Source organism: Leopardus geoffroyi, chromosome X (assembly GCF_018350155.1).
Source record: "Leopardus geoffroyi isolate Oge1 chromosome X, O.geoffroyi_Oge1_pat1.0, whole genome shotgun sequence".
NCBI lineage: Eukaryota > Metazoa > Chordata > Mammalia > Carnivora > Felidae > Leopardus > Leopardus geoffroyi.
This window is the reverse complement of record NC_059343.1, coordinates 99312120-99326532: the sequence shown is the minus strand read 5'-3', so window position 1 is coordinate 99326532 and position 14413 is coordinate 99312120. Positions and strand designations below refer to the sequence as shown.

Here is a 14413-nt window from a genome sequence, read left to right as displayed (position 1 = left end):
CCCACAGGAGAGAAAGACGCTGAAAATGGTGGAGCCCCACCCCCGCTAAGTTGCTCTGTGGCCCAGGGAAATCAGCTGACATCCCTGTGCCTCCCGTGCCGCATCTGTACAATGGGGATCACGATGGTCCCCCCTCTCCTGAGCTGAGAAGTGTACGAGGTAACGGAAGTGAGGCCCACAGGACGGGCTCAGACGACCGGAGCTGGTGCTGGAGGTAAGGGGTCAGGGCTGAGGGGGCTCAGGCCGTGCTTGGGCCCTCGCTGTGATCGGAGGTGCCGGACGTGGAGCATAACCCCTGCCCCTGGGTGGATGCGCGAGCCTGTGGAGTGAACGTGGCCGTGCTTGCCCGTGCCGGTGACCTCCCGTGAGTGCTGGCTGCGCACCGGGGCCTGGCCGACGACTCTGGCAGCTGTCCGCGGGGAGGGGAGGAGAGTGGTGCGAGGCATCACTGTTTCTTACTGAGGCAAGGCGACGGAGGCTTGGAGAGGTTGGGTGACCTTCCCAAGGTTATGCAGCTCGGTGGAAGTGGGCAAGGGTCCAAACCTCTGAAGACTGTCCCTGGCAGCCCCCGGTAGAAGCGGAGTTGGCTTTCGGGGAGTAGTGGGGCTTCCCTCACGTCTCAGAGTGAGCCAAAGTTTGGTAAATGCTAAGCGGGCCGTGCGCAGAACTGCAGTCAAAGGGGGGAGGAGAGGGGCGCCTGGGTGGCTCAGTCGGTTAAGCGACGGACTCTTGGTACTGGCTCAGGTCGTGAAGTCGTGGTTGTGAGATCAAGCCCCATGTGGGGCTCCGGCCCAGCGTGGCTCCTGCTTGGGATTCTCTCTCTCCGGCTCCCTGCCCCTACCCGACTCGTGCGTGCGTGCTCTCTAAATAAACAAACGTCCGTGCCAACAAAGACAATAGGAGAGGGTATTACGAGCAACCCCAGGAAGGAAGAAGTAGAAAGCTGATCTCGGGAAACCCAGACACAGCCAGGGTGGCTGTGGAGCGTGACCTCGAGAGGGAGCTAGAGAAGAGTCTGCAGAGAACTCCATATCCAGCAGGGAAATCAAGTTTAAATATTACGTTGGGGTCGAATTCAAGGGCGGTGTTGGGATATGTGCATCTGGGAGGATGGAACCCTGTAAGTTTGGGGCAAGCGAGACTCATGAAAACAGTGCTTTAGGATGGGGTTCTTGGAGGGGAGTCCCAGCTGGCTCTGGGTTCGGCTCACTGCAGTTACTGGGCTAGGGGATCAAGGTGGAGAGCCAGAGTCCCTGCTTGGAGGCCACATCGGTCCACAAGGTGCATGAGGCGTCCCCTGGAATTGGAATGTAAACGTCTGTGTGTGTGGTGGCATTACGGTGATGTGTGCACCTTTCATCAGCTAGAGTGGCGACCGCGCCCCTAACCCCCCCCCCTTCCGCCTTCATAAATATTATAGCAGACAACAGGGGGCTGAGGAAAGCGAGCGGGCTCTGGAGTTGGGTGGAGCACACGTGTCTGGTTTCCGGGCACAGCCGTGTTCTTCTGCTTTCACGGTATATTCTCACCTCATGACACTGGCAAGCCTTCCTGTCTCTGTGCCTCCGTTTCCCCAACTGGAAATAGGGCAACTCTTCCTATTACTACCACTGTTTACTAAACTAATGATGGTCAACTCACAGAATTCTTAGGAAGTCGGAATGAAGTTTGGAAAAACAGTTTCCTTCTCTCTCTCCTTCTTCCTCTCCCTTCCTGTCTCCTTCCCTCCCTCCCTTCCCCTCCCCTACCTCCCTTCCATTTTCCTTCTCTCCCTACCTTTCCTCCTCTCTCTTTCCTTCCTCCATCTTCTCCTCCCTCCTTCTGTCCATTCTTTCCTTTTATCCTCCTCTCCTCCATTCATTCTTCTCTTCTTGCTGTGACAATTTCAAAGAAACTCAAGGGGTGCCTGGCTGGCTCAGTTGGTGGAACATGCGACTCTTGATCTCGGGGTTGTGAGTTCGAGCTCCACATTGGGTGTAGAGATTACTTTAAAATTTTTTTATAAATCTTTTTTAAAAACATAGGGGCACCTGGATAGCTCAGTTGGTTAAGCGTCAGACTTCAACTTCGGCTCAGGTCATGATCTCCCGGTTTGTTGGTTTGAGCCCCTCATCGGGCTCTGTGCTGACCGCTCAGAGCCTGGAGCCTGCTTCGGATTCTGTGTCTCCCTCTCTCTCTGCCCCTCCCCTGCTCGTGCTCTGTCTCAAATAAAATAAACATTTTTTAAAAATTAAAAAAAAATCTTTAGGGACGCCTGGGTGGCTCAGTCGGTTAAGCGTCCAACTTCAGCTCAGGTCATGATCTTGTGGTCTGTGAGTTCGAGCCCCGTGTGGGCTCTGTGCTGACAGCTCAGAGCCTGGAGCCTGTTTCGGATTTTGTGTCTCCCTCTCTCTCTGCCCCTCCCCCGCTCATGCTCTGTTTCTCTCTGTCTCAAAAATAAATAAACGTTAAAAAAAATTTTTTTAAATAAAAATTTAAAAAATCTTCTAAAAAAATAAAAGAACCTCAAGACAATATGTGTTTTCATCTCTACATCTTTATTTGTATGGACTTTCCAAAACAAACATAGAAATTTCAGCTACATAAGCACAGTGACAACAATAATCTCTTGAAATCATCGCCCAGTCGCCTACATTTAGATTTCCCTGATTACCTCAATAATTTTAGAACTTACACTTTGTTGCATCTGCAATGATGAAATAGAGATCTCAATGGAGTTATTTGCATATAGAATTCCAGCCTTAGAGAGAGGAGGAGGTGGGGTGCCTGGCTGACTCAGTGGGAAGAGCGCGTGACTCTTGATCTCCGGGTCATGAGTTTGAGCCCCACACTGGGTATAGAGAGTACTAAAAAAAATAATAATAAACTTTAAAAAAAAAGAATGAAGAGGAGGAAGTTATAGACAGACCCGGGGTGCCTGGGTGACTCAGTCGGTTCAGCCTTTGGCTCTTGATTTCAGCTCAGGTCAGGATCTCATGGTTTGTGAGTTGGAGTCCCGCATTCGCATTTGAGTCTCTGCTGTCAGCACAGAGCCGGCTTGGGATCCTCTGTCTCCCTCTCTCTCTGCCCCTCCCCCACTTATTCTCTCTCAAAAATAAAGATTTTTTTTTTAATTTATTTATTTATTTATTTATTTTTTCAACATTTATTTATTTTTGGGACAGAGAGAGACAGAGCATGAACGGGGGAGGGGCAGAGAGAGAGGGAGACACAGAATCGGAAACAGGCTCCAGGCTCTGAGCCATCAGCCCAGAGCCCGACGCGGGGCTCGAACTCACGGACCGCGAGATCGTGACCTGGCTGAAGTCGGAGGCTTAACTGACTGCGCCACCCAGGCGCCCCAAAGATTTTTTTTTAAAAAGCTAAGCAGATTTTGTGTTCACTGCCCTATCTTGGGACACCATGGACTCTTCAGGTTTGTTCCAGGAAGCTGTATCATTTGCACATTAAATTCCAGTCTAGAGCCTGGTACACCGTGTCCCTCTGCTGTAATCTGGTGTTAAGGGTAAAATTCATTGAGTTTTCTTTCAATTGTGTTTGATATATTAGACCATTATGACCCAGAAACTTGTAGAATCACCACTGTTCATGGCTCCATGTGGTGAAATAAATAAATGCGCGTGTGTGTGTGTGTGTGTGTGTGTGTGTAATGGTATATCATTTGGCCTTTTAAAATTAGGGAATGTCATTTACAACAACTTGGATGAACCTGGAGGACGTTATGCTAAATGAAATAAGCCAGGAGGCACCTGGGTGGCTCTGTCAGTTAAGCATCTGACTTCGGCTCAGGTCACGATCTCATGGTTCTCAAGTTCCAGCCCCGCATGAGACAAAGGTGCTGTCACCACCGAGCCCACATAGGATCCTCTGTTTCCATTGCTCTCTGCCCCTTCCCTGCTGGTTCTCTTTCTCTATCTCAAAATAAATAAATAAATTTTAAAAAGAAAGAAAGAAAGAAGCCAGACACAGAAAGGTAAATACTGCATGATCTCACTTATATGTGGAATCTAAAAGAATTCACCTTATACAGAGATTAGAACGGTGGTTTTCAGAAGCTGAGGTTTGGGAAAATGGGGAGATGTTGGACAAAGGGTGCAAAATTTTAATTATGCAAGATTAATAAGTTCTAGAGACCGTATGTACAGCATGGTGAGTACATTAACAATACCATATTGATACATGAAATTTGGTAAGAGGGTAGACTGTTTTTTTTTAAGATATAAATGTCAGGAGCACCTGGGTGGCTCAGTCAGCTAAGCGTCTGACTCTGGATTTCAGCTCAGGCCATCATCTCCCAGTTCCTGAGTTTGAGCCCCAAGTCGGGCTCTGTGCTGACGGTACAGAGCCTGATTGGGATTCTCTCTCTATCTCCTTCTCTCTCTGCCCCTTCCCTGCTCGTGTTCTCTCTCTGTCTCTCAAAATAAATAAATAAACATTTTTTTTTTTACAAAAAGATGTAGGGGGGGGCGCCTGGGTGGCGCAGTCGGTTAAGCGTCCGACTTCAGCCAGGTCACGATCTCGCGGTCTGTGAGTTCGAGCCCCGCGTCAGGCTCTGGGCTGATGGCTCGGAGCCTGGAGCCTGTTTCCGATTCTGTGTCTCCCTCTCTCTCTGCCCCTCCCCCGTTCATGCTCTGTCTCTCTCTGTCCCCAAAAAAATAAATAAACGTTGAAAAAAAAACAAACAAAAAAACAAAAAGATGTAGGGGGACCTGGGTGGTTCAGTCAGTTAAGACTCCGGCTTCGGCTCAGGTTGTGATCTTGAAGTTCATGGGTTTGAGCCCTGCCTTGGGCTCTGTGCTGACAGTTCAGAAGAACCTGGAGCCGGCTTTGGATTCCGTGTCTCCTTCCCTCTCTGCCCCTCCCCTGCTCACGCTCCGTGTGTGTGTGTGTGTCTCTCTCTCAAAAATAAATAAACATTAGGGGCGCCTGGGTGGCTCAGTCGGTTAAGCGTCTGACTTCAGCTCAGGTCATGATCTCGCGGTCTGTGAGTTCGAGCCCCACGTCGGGCTCTGGACTGATGGCTCAGAGCCTGGAGCCTGCTTCGGATTCTGTGTCTCCCTCTCTTTCTGCCCCTCTCCTGCTCCTGCTCTGTCTCTCTCTGTCTCAAAAATAAATAAAAACATTTAAAAAAATAAACATTAAAAATTTTTAAAAATACATAAATATAAATGTCAAATCCCTTTTTTAAATTTTTTTTTATTAAAAAAAATTTTTTTTAACATTTATTTATTTTGAGACAGAGAGAGACAGAGCATGAGCAGGGGAGGGGCAGAGAGAGAGGGAGACACAGAATCGGAAACAGGCTCCAGGTTCTGAGCCATCAGCCCAGAGCCCGACGCGGGGCTCGAACTCACGGACCGCGAGACCGTGACCTGGCTGAAGTCGGACGCTTAACCGACTGCGCCACCCAGGCGCCCCTTTTTTTTTTTTTTTTTTTTTCAACGTTTATTTATTTTTGGGACAGAGAGAGACAGAGCATGAACGGGGGAGGGGCAGAGAGAGACCAGCACACTTCTTGATACATATTTCAGTTAGTTGCCAACACTGAAAAAAAAAATTTTAACATTTATTCATTTTTGAGAGACAGAGTGTGAGTGGGGAGGGGCAGAAAGAGAGGGAGACGCAGACTCCGAAGCAGGCTCCGGGCTCTGAGCTGTCAGCACAGAGCCCGACGCGGGGCTCGAACTCACGAACCGCAAGATCGTGACCCCAGCTAAAGTCAGACGCCCAACTGACTGAGCCACCCAGACGCCCCAGTTAGTTGCCAACATTTAAAGAATGGAAGGTTTCATATAAACATTTGGATTTGGGGCCAGTCTTGAAAAAAACAAACAAACTGGAAAATCTAGTAGCCTTGGCCCAACATTCCCCCCAGTACACTCAGCTGGAGCTGAGTACTGGCCATCCCCTTTGGAAAAGATCTGTTCTTTCTCAGTTCACCAGTCTCCACTCTCCTTGCTGGTCCCTGTCACCTGCGTCTGTCAGCATTTGAGTTTATAACCCTGATCATTTAAAAGCATGTTTTTTAGGGGCGCCTGGCTGGTTCAGTTGGAAGAGCATGTGACTTTAAAAAAAAAAAAATTCTTAATGTTTATTTATTTTTGAAGGAGAGAGACACAGCGTGAGTGGGGGAGGGGCAGAGAGAGAGGGAGGCACAGAATCCGAAACAGGCTCCGGGCTCCGAGCTGTCAGCACAGATCCTGATGCGGGGTTCGAACTCACAAGCTGTGAGATCATGACCTGAGCTGAAGTCGGGCACTCAACTGACTGAGCCACCTAGGCGCCCCTAGAGCATGTGACTTTTTGATCTTGGGGTCATGAGTTCAAGCCCCACGTTGGGCGCAGAGATTACTTAAGTAAATAAAACTTAAAAAAAAAACATAAAAACATGTTTTTTATTATGTGAAATGTCAAGCGTACACAAAAGCAGAGAGAATCACAAGACATACCTTATGGACTAATCTCAGTCTCAACTTATTCACAGCCTGCCTTGTTTCATCAATACCCTAACCAGTTCGACATAATTATTTGGATGCAAATAGAGACACCACATCGTTGCATTCGTAGATATTTCAGTGTCTCTAAAAGAATGAGAATGTGTAATTTCTTTTCTATAATTTTTAATTTTTTAACGTTTACTTATTTTAAGAGAGAGAGTACGCGAGTGTGCGTGTGCATACGCACATGCAGGGGAGAAGTGGAGGGAGGGGGAGAGGGAGAGAGAATCCCCAATGGGGTCTTACAGCACGGAACCCTATCTCCTGACAGTGAGATCATGACCTGAGCCGAAATCAGGAGTCAGATGCTCAACGAACTGAGCCCCCCAGACGCCCAGAGAATGTGTCATTTCTTTTTTTTTTTTTTTTTAATTTTTTTTTTTCAACGTTTATTTATTTTTGGGACAGAGAGAGACAGAGCATGAACGGGGGAGGGGCAGAGAGAGAGGGAGACACAGAATCGGAAACAGGCTCCAGGTTCTGAGCCATCAGCCCAGAGCCCGACGCGGGGCTCGAACTCACGGACCGCAAGATCGTGACCTGGCTGAAGTCGGACGCTTAACCGACTGCGCCACCCAGGCGCCCCGAGAATGTGTCATTTCTAATCATGCCTTTTTCCGTCATGCCACCTACACCGCGGGTTATGCTGTGCTAATAGGACGTGTTATGAAATAGTAGTAGTGGGCATTTCTGAGGGCTGCTGCTGTGGCCAGACATTGTGCCAGGTACTTAAATATGTTATGTCCTCTCACCAATTCTATGGCAGGGACATTGCTACCCCCCATCTTATCGAGGGTCTCCGCACAGAAGTCCACCCTAATTTATATATACATGCATATGCACATGCAAATACGTGGTTTGGAGGCACCTGGGTGGCTCAGTCAGTTAAGCGTCTGACTCTTGATCTCAGCTCAGGTCTTGATCTCAGGGTCGCGAGTTCAAGTCCCGCGTTGGGCTGCACGCTGGGTGTGAAGCCTACTAAAAAAAAAAAAAAAAAAAAAGAGAAAATATATATTTATATATAATATTTATATACCATTGATATATTATCCTTATTCATTAATATATTATCCTTATCGATAATAAACATAAGTAAATTAAATTAAATTTACACATTAAATATTACATATAAATATGAATACTAAAGTAAATAAACATTAAAGTAGATATAAATATAATAAATGTAGGTTGCATGCCCTTCCAACTGAGCCAGCCAGGTGACCCTCATTATTATTTTTTTTTACTTTGAAGAAATCATATTCCTTCTGGTAATGGGAAAGTCCCATAAACCGGGGATTATATATCCTATTTTCCACTCACAAAGACCCAAGGTTCGAAACTTACTTTCCAGGGGCGCCTGGCTGGGTCAGCCCATGAGGCATGCGACTCTTGATCTCGGGTTTGTGGGTTTGAGCCCCACACTGGGTGTAGAGATTACTGAAAAATAAACTCCTTTTCAAAAGCAAACAAAAAACCTACTTTCCAAACATGGCTAATTATTTCTCACCACATACTTTTTTTCAGATATATTAGCCTGGGTGCTGGCTTTAGTCACATGCATATGCATCTTGCAAGCTCCCTTCTGAGGTGAGTGAATCACAAACATTCAGTATCAGGAGTTGTAGAGGAAATGAAATACATCACATTCAGTTCATGCATGCTTTTAAATACCTACTCCAGGGGTGCCTGGTTGGCTCAGTCAGTAAAGCATGCGACTCTTTTTTTTTTTTAATTTTTTATCAATGTTTTTATTTATTTTTGAAGGAGCAAGAGAGACAGAGCATGAGCGGGGGAGGAACAGAGATAGAGGGAGACACAGAATTCGAAGCAGGCTCCAGGCTCTGAGCTGTCAGCACAGAGACCTATGCGGGGCTCGAACCCACGAACTGTGAGATCATGACCCGAGCTGAAGTCGGACGCCTAACCGACTGAGCCACCCAGGCGCCCCAAGCATGTGACTCTTGATCCAGGATTCATGAGCTTAAGCCCCAAGTTGGGAGTAGAGTTTACTTACATACGTACATACCTATTCTACAACACCTCTCCCCCAGTACATTGTTCTGTAGTATTCAGATTGAGGCCTTGCTTTAGGAATGTTTTTTTCCTCCACACTAAATTGAAAGGGCATCAAAAACTCCAGATTCCTGATAAAACATACCTGTTGCACAATTAAAAAAAAATAATCATTACTATGAACAAAGTGTCACAATTTTAAAGAAAGGCAGAATCTGACCCTTCGCTTAGACAGCTGGCCACCCCTTACTCTCCTCACCCTGATTTCACTCAAAGACTGTTTACAAAAACCTAGCTAGCATCGTGCTAACATTTCCCTGCTTGATTCATTTTATTTTATTTTTTTAAAGAGAGAAAGAGAGCGTGAGTGGGAGAGAGGGGCAGAGGGAGAGAGAGAGAGAGAGAGAGAGAGAGAAAATCTTGAGCAGGCTCCACGGTCACTGCAGAGCCCCACGTGGGGCTGGATCGCACAGCCCTGGGATCATAACCTGAGCCAAAAGCGAGAATTGAATGCTCAACTGACTGAGCCACCCAGGTACCACCCACACTGCTTGATTCATTTTAATGCTGCATGAAAATATTTACCTTGGTGCCCAGGAAGCATTGCCTCCACCCTGGTGCCTGAGGTCAGGAGAGCCCTAGTGGCCTTGGCCCCCCCCCCTAGCCTTTGGCTCAGGAAGGGAGAAAATGAGGCTCCCTGAGAGAGAATGAGGGTGGATTCAACCAGTGCTCCCGGGAAAGCAGATGCTGCCTGTGCATGCCGGTTACCGTGGCAACATGTGCAAGCGGGGAATTCATTGTAAAACGCCCTCCTGCTCCTGCAGCCGCAACGGGCTCAAAGTGGCGTGGGAGTGGGGCTGCTGCCCGTCCCCAAGCTGCCTGAGCTTCAACCCAGCACCCTCTGGGTCCTGTTTGTCCATGGGGCCAGGAGCTCCTGCACGGCCGTGGCCTTTTGCCGGCGCTGCTGCTCTTTCCTTAGGTTCACAGTGTATTTCCTCCTCATCTTCTGATGCAATTGCGAGGATCACAGGAGGGTTCGCATCTGGAGAGGAGGAAAGGCAAAGAGAGAGATCGTGATATTGAATGCCTGGCTTCAAGGGCAGGAGGAGGCCCAGGGCCCCAAACTAAGAGCAGCAGATACAGCTCAGTCCATCCTGCTGTCCCAGAGAAAGTTCGTTTCGTAGAGTTTGTTGAAGCACCTGTCACCGTCCAGGCACTGACCGTGCCGTCCTTCCTGGTCCTCCCTGACTCCTAAACGACCAGTTTCATCACTGCTGCGTCTGGGTGAAGGCTCCTTGTCCTCAGTGCTGTCGATGTAGCTCTGCTTCTCTGCAGACTGTGCTGGGGTCCCCGGGGATCTATGATCTGGTGGAGGTATAACTAGCCGCCGAGTAGGGTCCTCTTGGAGTATCTGGCCTCAGTGACGGTGTGTCGGCTTCAGGTTCAAAGCCTTCGGACTAACACGTAAGACGTTGACTATTGGCTTTCTCACCACCAGTTGTGGCAGATGGGACCCTGCTGGTGCACAAATGTCCAGGTGTGGCCACAAAATTATGTGAAATATTTACAAATATAAATTTTGCACAGTATTTGAGTGGCAAAGAATATATTTGCCATTGGAAGTGTGTGTACTGAGGCACCTGGAGGGCTCGGTTGGTTAAGCATCAAGCTCTTGATAACGTCTCAGGTCATGATCCCGTGGTTCGTGGGTTCGAGCCCCAAGTCGGGCTCTGGGCTGACAGCGAGGAGCCTGCTTTGGATTCTCTCCCTCCCTCTCTCTGTGCCGCTCCCCCACTCATGAGCGCTTCCTCTCTCTCTTTCCCCAAACGAATAAATAAACATTAAAAAAAAAAAAAAGAATTGTGTGCACTAATAAGATATATCGTAAAAGGAATGGCTTTTGGGGCGCCCGGATGGCTCGAATTTGTATTTGTAATTTTGCTGAAGTCAAAGCCCTCCATGCTACCTAGAGCTCTGGGAGTAGGTAGAATCACGGGGCTGGGTTGGTCTGGCTCTCCGGGTGGTCATATGCACTCTGCAAGACACGCACTGTGCCACTTGAGAAGGCTTAAGTGCCCCAGAGTCTTAGTAATGAATTCATGTCAGAGTTCAACTGCAGATTCCTGCCCAGTGCCTAGTGCCTCCAAAAACACTTACACTGCATGGGGTCCTTCCCACTGAGTGTTGTAGTGAAGAAAAATCCGTTACTATTTGGAAAGTATTTGCATAATGTCTTGTACACAGTATGCACAAATGTTAAAGAAATGTATGTGAAATTAACATTTGGGCCCAGAGCATGTTCAAAGATTTATCACTCTGGAAGAAAGGCATTTTAAGCTCTTTTTTTTTTTTTATATTTCATTTTTTTTTTTTATTATTTAAAAGGTTGGTTTGTTTTGAGAGAGAGAGCAAGCACGACCTGGGGAGGGACAGAGAGAGAGAGAGGGAGACAGAAAATGCCAAGGAGGCTCCACGCTGTCAGTGCAGAGCCTGATGCAGGGCTGGAACTCATCACGAACCATAGAGTCTGATGCTTAATGGACTGAGCCACCCAGGGCTTTTTTAAAAAAATAATTAATTTATTTATTTTAATGTTTTTCAAAATGTATTTATGAGAGAGAGAGCGCACGTGAGCAGGGTAGGGGCAGAAAGAGAGAGGGGGACAGAGGATTCAAAGCGGGCTCTGCACTGACAGCAGTGAGCCCAATGTGGGGCTTGAACTCACAGACCATGAGATCATGGCCTGAGCCAAAGTCGGACGCTAAACCGACTGAGCCACCCAGGTACCCCTCTTTTTTTTTATTTGAGAGAGAGAGAGAGAGAGAGCACAAGCAGGGGAGAGGGGCAGAGGGAGAGAGAGAGAGAGAGACTTAAGCAGGCTCCACACTCAGCGTGGAGCTCCATGCAGGGCTCTATCTTGCAACCCCGGGGTCGTGACCTGATCCAAAATCAAGTCAGACACTCAACCGACTGAGCCACCCGGCCACCTCTGGACAAAAGACATTTTAATGATCTATGGGGAACAGCGTTAATAAGATAATAGAAAAGGCTATTGTTTTTTTTCTTTTAAGGGAGCAAACTCATAGAAGCCTGATAAGCTTCTTTTGAGCATAGATCGATAGAATTGTGGAATTGCCAGCCTGCCTGGCAGATTCCTAAGAACGAGTCTTAATATCTGAATGTCCAAAATCTAAATATCTCCTCTTGCAGACGTGGGTCACGTCCAGAAACATAAGGAAAAATAAGGGACTTCTCCAATACTCACTCACAGCTAGCTGCTGCCTGGCCCAGGGCTGATTTTCAGAAAGCCTATCTTTGATTTTACACAATGTTGGAGGCTTTTGAATAAGTCAGAAGAGTCTTCGGGTGAAAATAAACACGGGGCAGAATCTGCTAGTCCGAGATTGAGTATCTTTGCCTAGGCAGGAGAGACCCATACTCATGGTACAGCAGAGCGCTCTTAGGACAGGCAAACAGGGCTTCGAACACAAGATTGGAGCTAGTGAAAAAAAGAGTGGAGGGGGCAGCACCAGGAGAGTTCGGGTAAGGGCACATCTACTGCGAACACTCAAGATTCAGGATATCTACGAATATGCCGCTCATTCGACTTGGGTCCCCCTTTGGCACGATACACACGCCGAATGATGTAGCCTCCCCCGCTCCTGCCCCCAATAGGCCAAATCACAAAGAAAAACCCTAGAGTCTGTCATGAGGAAGGATATGGAAACCCTTTCTGAGGGTTAACAGCTCACTAATCCTTCTTTTTCTTTTTTTTTTAAGTTTTTATTTCTTTAAATAATCTCTACACCCAACGTGGGGCTCAAACTCATGACCCCAAGATCAAGAGCTGCACGCTCCTCGAACTGAGCCAGTCAGGTGCCCCACAAATCCTTTCTTTTTCTGAAAATCGTGTGAGTGTGCTCTGAAGTGATGCTATATTTTCTTTTACACTTTCTGTATGTGGGGCGCCTGGATGGCCCAGTGGGTTGAGCATCTGACTCTTGATTTTGGCTCAGGTCATGATCCCAGGTCGTGGGATCGAGTCCCATGTCGGGCTCCACATGGAGCCTGCTTGGGATTTTCTCTCTCTCTCTCTCTCTCTCTCTCTCTCTCTCCCTCTGCCCCTCTCCCCCACGTGCACTCTCTCTCTAAAAGGAAAAATAATAATACTTAAAAACTTAAGCTTTCCGAAATTAGTCAGAGAAAGACAAATATCATATGACTTCACTCATAGAAGGATTTTAAGAGACAAAACAGATGAACACAAGGGAAGGGAAACAAAAATAATATAAAAACAGGGAGGGGGACAAAACAAAAGAGACTCGTAAATATGGAGAACAAACTGAGGGTTGCCGGAGGGGTTGTGGGAGGGGGGATGGGCTAAATGGGTCAGGGGCACTAAGGAATCTACTCCTGAAATCATTGTTGCCCTATATGCTAATCTGGATGTAAATTAAAAAAAATTAAATAAAATGGAAAAAACCCTTAAACTTTCTGTCTGCATTTACAAATATCGGTTGTTTTGTTTCGTTTTGTGTTTTTGGCACATTAACCAGAGAGATAGACCCACTGAGTCTGTGGCCCACCAATGTGGTCTTCGTGGTGATTCAGAACATGGAAAGGCCCTCAAGCCCTTTGCTGCATCTAGGGAATCCACAGGACGGGACTCGCTCACTTGCGTCTTTAACTATTTGACCCTCACTGGTCTCAGTGAGATCCCTGGGTTTTATCCTCAGTCAAGGGAGAAAGGAGGGAAAAAGTACTTAAAGAGCATAAGAAGAAACGAAATAGGAAAAGAGGTGCATCGTGGGGAGCAGGAAAAGGCCACTAACGGGGTGTCTGGGTGGCTCAGTCAGTTGAGCATCCGACTTTGGCTCAGGTCATGATCTCACGGTCTGTGAATTCGAGCCCCGCATCGGGCTCTGTGCCGACAGTTCAGAGCCTGGAGCCTGCTTCGGATTCTGTGTCTCCCTCTCTCTCTGCCCCTCTCCTGCTCATGCTCTGTCTCTCTCTCTCTCTCTCTGTCAAAAATAAATAAACATTAAAAAAATTAAAAAAAAAAAAAAAAAAAGGCCACTAATAACCGGGAAGAGACAGTTAAGAGTGCAGGTCCAAAGCCTGGCTCGCTGTGAATCCCGGGCCAATGCATGAGCCCGTCTCTCAGCTTCCTCACCGAAAAACGGGGAGAATGACAGTGCCTACCTCACTGGGTTTTCGTGAGGGTCCAATGAGTGAAGAATGCATGTAACCTCTTTCTTCGCTCCAAGCCTCCAATCCATCAGCAAATCCTCTTAACTCCACCTGAAACACACATCCCCAAACCTTTCACTTTTCCCGCATGCCTTAACCCTAACCACTGTTATCTTAAAGCAGAATGTTGCATTAGCCTCCTGGCTCCCTGCTTTCACCTTTTCTCTCCCACGACCATTCTACACGAGGAAGCCAGGATGATCTGATGCTGAAAATATGAATTCGACCCTGTTGTGCCGGTGACTATAACTTCTATAGTGCTTGTCCTTCTGTGTGGCCTAGAATAGGCATTTAATGCATGGTCACTGTTATTACATGCTTCTTCTTCTTCTTTTAATACTTATTTATTTTTGAGCGAGAGCGCATGCAGGTAGGGGAGAGGCAGAGAGAGGGAGACAGAAGATCCGAAGCAGGCTCCACGCTGACAGCAGAGAGCCCGATGTGGGGTCGAACTCAGGAACCGCGAGATCATGACCTGAGCCGAAGTCGGACACTTAACCGACTGAGCCACCCAGGTACCCCTGTCATTCCCATTTTAAAGATGATGAAACCAAGGCAAAGTAAGAATACGCAGCTTGCCAGATTAGCCAGAGAGCGAGTGGTGAGTGAAGCCAGGATTTAGACCTCTGTAGTCTGGCTCCAGATTTGCTCTC

The 14413-nt window shown here is 47.5% G+C and overlaps 1 long non-coding RNA gene across 2 annotated transcripts; it reads right to left on the bottom strand.

Moving 5' to 3' along the window:
* Nucleotides 1-7432: 7432 nt before the first annotated feature.
* LOC123595233 lies at nt 7433-13813 on the bottom strand. 2 transcript variants are annotated; one of them, XR_006711088.1, is made up of 4 exons: nt 13713-13813; nt 9279-9552; nt 8524-8655; nt 7433-7475 (listed from the first exon to the last, which is right to left on the bottom strand). It is a non-coding gene; the product is annotated as an uncharacterized LOC123595233 (long non-coding RNA). The 2 variants fall into 2 exon arrangements; XR_006711087.1 differs by lacking the exon at nt 7433-7475 and having other exon boundaries at nt 8376-8655.
* Nucleotides 13814-14413: the final 600 nt, after the last annotated feature.